Below are 5860 nucleotides of genomic sequence, written 5' to 3' on the forward strand. Positions count from 1 at the left end.
GAAAAAAAGACGAGACAAGACGAACACCATCACCCCAAAGAGAGAGCACTGACGCTGATACAGAGGACAATGGAGAAAAAGTCCCATCACCACAAAGTGAGTTCTTAGATCGTGATGAAGTTCTTTTTCCAGTTGAGGAGACACCTGACTCAGCTAAAAAAGATATAACTGGACAAATACGATCACCACGAAAGGAGGACAATGATTGTGATCCAGAAGGAATAGCTGGAAAGTTGCCATCACCACGAAAAAAGACGGCAACGCCTGATGCCTGTCGGACTGGACTTATTCCTTTCCCAAAAGAGACCATTGATTTTGATGAGGAAGGTGTGTCTCAACAGGTTCTTTTACTAATGGAAACCACCATTGAGCCTGAAATGGAAGACATGACTGCACTAATTCAATCACCACAAATATATACCTTTGACTTTGATACAGAAGATTTTTCTGAACCAATTCAATCAACACTCATAGAAACCACAGATTCTAAAATAGAAGGTCATCGATCTCATTTACTTCCATTTGCATCATCAGCAGCAGCAGCAGACAATGAGACCTGTATGTCCAACGTTGAGGACCTTCCTGGATCAGTCTCTTTACCTTATGGAGAGACCATTGCAACAGATCTCTGTAGTCCACCGCAAAATGTAGATAAAATATCACAGTCGCCATTTTCTGAACCACTCCCACTACCACGCAGACAGATAACAGAATCTGAAATACAAGAATCATCCCAGTCATCCGGACTTGAAACGTCACCAGAGAGAGAAACTCTTTTATTAGATCCGGAATTCCCAAATGCAGATGAACTAAGTGATACAGGGGGCCCATCTCAACTAGTTCCACTGCATCACAAAGTGCCTACTTTTTTGGATCTCGATGAGTTATCGTTATTTGTTCCATCATTACAGAAAAAGGTCAGTCTACCTGATACAGTTAATATATCTGACCTGGTCGTAAATGCAGAGGATGGGTCTACATCAGAGCTGTCACCAAACAAAGATATGTCCGTGTGTGATACAGAGAGATTTTCCAGACCAGTGCGAGCACGACCTACGGAGGACCTATTTGACCCATTGTCAGATGATTTATGTGAACCAGTCACAAGACCAAATGAAGAGATCACTGTTTCGGATCATGACTATCCTCTTGAACCCATCTCATGGCTACATAGTGAATCTTCTGTGTCAGATACTGATGACCTATTGGGACTCGTTCCATCAGAACCTGGGGAAAAGACTTCCTCTGACAAAGAAGTCCCCTCAATGTTAGCATTGTCACCGCGCAAAGAACTACATTTTTTGGATACTGGGCTCTTCACCAAAGCATTGCAGGGTACAGAGGAGACTTCAAGACACATGTCATCACCACCCAAAGACACACCTTTGTCTGATAGTAAGGACCTAGCTCAGGCATTACCTACCAAAGAGACCCATATTTGTGATGTCGAAAACATATTTGGACAAATGCCAGAAACTATCACTGAGTGTGAAAGAGAGGACATATCTGAATCAGCATCATCACCATGCCAACATACCTCATTGTCTGACATTAAGATCCAACCTCTACCAGTGTGCTCACCACATCAAAACATACTACTGGAGGGTCTGTCTGAAATATACTCAAATGAAAGGAATGTATCTGAATCAGCGCCATCTCCTGTTAAAATTATGGTGCCTGATACAGAAGACACATGCAAATCAGATGTATTTGCTATGGAGGAGTTCTATGAACCACAACCATCACCTGACAAAGAGACCACAGCATTACACAGTTACACTAATATAGAGGGCCTCTTTGAACTTGTCCCAAACATGGAAAGGATATCAATAGGAATACCATTACCTGACAAAAAGGGAGAAGCAACTGATTCCAAGGAATCTGGTGCAGAAGTTGTATTTAATCCATATCTGTTAGAGACAGAGGACAGACATTTGCATACACAACTGCAAAAAAACCCCACTGAATCTGATACAGACGGCAGTTTTGAAAGATTGCCAAATGTTGGTGCTGTACCAGCTAAAGTGCCATCATTACATCAAAAGACTGCTGAATCTGATATTGAGGACTCCACTGGTTCTGTGCCTTTTTCACCACAAAAAACGAGTAAAGAATCTGATAGTGGGTCTGAAAGGTCTTCACTATCATCCAAAGGGGATTTCTCTGAACCTGTTCTATCATCATTGAAAGAGACAACCATGTCTGATGCAGAGGACTTACTTGGACCAATCCGTCTATTACAAGGAGAGAGCCCTATATTTCATATACCTCGACCAGCAACAATGCCACCACCACGTGAAGAAAGGCGAAAGAGAAGGAGGGCATTCTGTCTCAGGATCCCTGATCAAAATGAACTAAAACTCCCTCTAAAGTCTGTCACATCAGATATGCAATCATTCCCATGCCAGGATCATCAGGGCCCCAAACCAGAGGGTTTATGTGATGAATTAGTGAAAATGGAAAGCAAGGGGGAACTGAGTCCTGGACAGACAGACCAAGAATGCTCACAGATACTCCCCAAAACCTCCGCACAAAAGCAGCAGATGGGGGAAACATCAATGAATGTCAGTTCTACCTCATCACCCAGTGACCATTTTTATCATAAACCAAAGAAGTATCAAGGTATTAAAAAAAATGAGCCAACTCCAAAAGCTGAAATAAAGCCTCCTTCTAGGCCTAGAAGAGGGCACATTGTTGATCAGCACCAATCATCCTCTTCAACTATTAAAACATCTAAGTCAGGAAAAGACTCTACCAGTAAGGTTTCTTCTAATCTATCAAAAAAAGGAAGAAATAGACAGGATACATCTAGCCCAGTGACCCCGCCACACAAAAAGGTTACCGTATCTTGTATGCCTCAACCAGAGCGGCCCCAAGGACCACTTCATGAGGTAAAAACAGTACGACATGCACTTACTTTCACAACACCTAATCAAAAGGAGCCACAACTTTCTCCATATGCTGCAAGATCAGCCTACCTGCCTAAAATGCACCAAGCAAAATCTGAGGATGTTTGCAGAGACCTCAGAGAAAAGGAAAGGAAAGGACTATCTGGGCCTAAAACACCCCACCAACGTGGGCCACTGGCACCGCCACCAAAAGAGAAAGCCGTACCTGATAAAACTCGACCAGGACCAATGCCGCCTGCACGACAGAGGAAAAAAACAACACGGCCATCATTTACAATCAGAGTTCCTGATCAACAGTCGACAGTTGCCCCACGGGTCCTGAGCAAAAACAATGTTTGTGGTGCGCTAAATGAACAAAGAAAAGGGTCTCAAACCATTGAAGAGTCACACACAGAACTATCACAGGCTCCAGACAAAACATCTCAAAAACAGGTGAAAGGAAACAAATCAGCACTGAAAAGTGTCAACTTTCCACCAATTCATGATTCACATCACAGACAGAAGGCTAGTGTTGATAGCTGGTGTTCAGATACCAAAATAACAGAAGAAAAGCCAATGTTGGAGATCCATCCACTGTCTCCATATAGAACCAAGCTTGCAACTCCTGTTCCTCCAACGGCTGAGACCAGAAGTCAAGAAATTAAAAAAAATGATATTGAGCCCAGACCTGAGATCCAGGTTTCAAGCAGTCCTGGTGAAGAACTGCTAATTAATCAAGACCCCAATCCACTCAAACCCAAGAAGTTCACTAGTCTGGCAGATAAGAGAAAGGAACTAGGGTCTAGATATGAGATACGGGGTCAGTACAAACCCAAGGGCGGAGTTATTGTCGATAGAGAACTCGAACCCCTTAGACCTAAAACACATTCGAGACGAAATGTTATAGGGCGTGGATCGGCGATACGGACTGCATATCGGCCTAGAGGAGGACCAATTGTTGATCAAGACCAGATTCCAATGAGATTCAGGGCACAACCAAATATGGGTTCAATACAAAAAGGGCTAGGGCTTGGATCCGTCAGATGTCCTCCAGACAAGCTTAAACAAGAAACCATTTTTGATCCATTGAGATTTAAGTCAGAATGCCGGAGTCTGGGAATGAAACAAAATGAGCCTGTATCTGTGATACAGCCATATAGACGCAGGGAAGACATGCTTTTTGACAATACGATGCTACTAAGAACCAAGACAGACTCTAAGACAACAGTTTCAAGGAGACCCACATTTAGCACTGCTAATAGGAATGCCACCATGCCAGAAGCTAAAAAAACCCTACAAATGGCAAACATGTCGCTTGCGGCCTCATCAGTCACGTGCTCCAATTGTGGACATAGTGCATCTTTCATTCAATGCAGACAAGACGTGATGATCGGATGTCAAACACGGATTCCTAGGCCACCAAGTTGTAGGAATATGGCTGTACCAATATTGAAAAAGATAGCCATGTACCCCCCTCAAAGATTAATAACATGCAAAATGGGTTCAGTTGAGACAGACATATTCAAGCAACTTAAATATGCTCCTGCTCGCACTTTTTAATGATGACATACCCTCACGAAAAATACAATTTTCAATGCACCACAATACCAATCTGCTAAACCTCTATCAAGTATTAAGTATCTAAGTATTTTTGTGACTTGATATACAAAACAATTTATTTTTTATTAATTTATACAAAACATTTTATATGTACTTTTGCCAGGCAAAGCACACCTATACACAATGTGTAGCATTTCTTTATTTTCATATATTTATATATGTACATGTTCAAACTATATGAAGTCTTCTTAATAATTCATTAATAAAGCAGTTATTTCTTAAAATTAGTTATTGACTGAAATTGCTTGTGTGTGTCTATATTGTTGTCAACATTGAACAGGATGGACAAATGGTGTCTTCATGCATGTTTATAATCAGGAGTGAACAAAAATTTGGGGGCAGGGGGCTTTCTCAAATGAGCAGCAGAGGTTATTTTTTGATGCAGATTTTTTTTTCCCCAACCCACCAACCTCATGGATGAATTTGAAGACACATCCAAGCCCGTTCATAGTCTCTGCAGTCTTAATGAAGTCCAAACAATGTCGAGTATGCTTTGCTTTTATTTTGATGTGCACTTGTAAAACAGGGAAAGCAAACAAAAGCAGCGACTTGAATTCAGCGTTGCCAACTTGAAGATATTTTCACTGTATTTAAGGACTTCTACCATTCTTGCATTTCTTGAAAAAAAAAAGTAACATTGAAAAGAATTGTGCCAATAACAACTATAGTTCTCATGTTCAACTGAGGTCATCTTGTTAGCAACATCTTATTTTCTGCACATTGAAGAGGAGAGAAATTTGCCTTGGTTATGATTTGGGATTCTAAGAACAGATAATTGTGGTGTGTGCTAATAACAGCATACTATAAAATGTACCACCACATGCTCTGTCCTGACTTCTGAAGCTTTTATGCATTTTCTGGCATTTTGCACCAGCTGATAAAAGTGAATACCATCTCACAACTCTAGGGGGAGCCTGGGATGTAGGTTTCAACGTTGTAGCTTTCTAAAGATGCACTCGATCTAGGCCCAATGTAAACCTTTAATTTGACTTCTATGGGTGAGAAACAGTGTTCATCGTTTAGACACCCTCGTGATTGTGTAACACTTCTTCACTGATTGAAGTTATAAGACAACATCACATTCCTAGTTCTTTGTTGGAACTTGTTTGCTCAGTATACATACAAAAATATCCATACAAAGCATCGAGGAGCTTCTCGTTTATATTACAAACAAAAACGACTGCACTTTGTTTGACTAAAGTATATGCACGCTATATATCTATCTATCTATAATATACATATGTATATCATACTTTTGGTCAGTCCCCTCCTCCTTTAATTGTGTGTTTGTGTGAGCGCGTGCCCGCGCGCGTGCGCTTGCGCGCGAGTACTTTTGGTTGCTTCACAGGCAG

Source organism: Hippocampus guttulatus, chromosome 1 (assembly GCF_054856545.1).
Source record: "Hippocampus guttulatus isolate MCC_2025c chromosome 1, RoL_Hgut_1.0, whole genome shotgun sequence".
Taxonomy (NCBI): Eukaryota; Metazoa; Chordata; class Actinopteri; order Syngnathiformes; family Syngnathidae; genus Hippocampus; species Hippocampus guttulatus.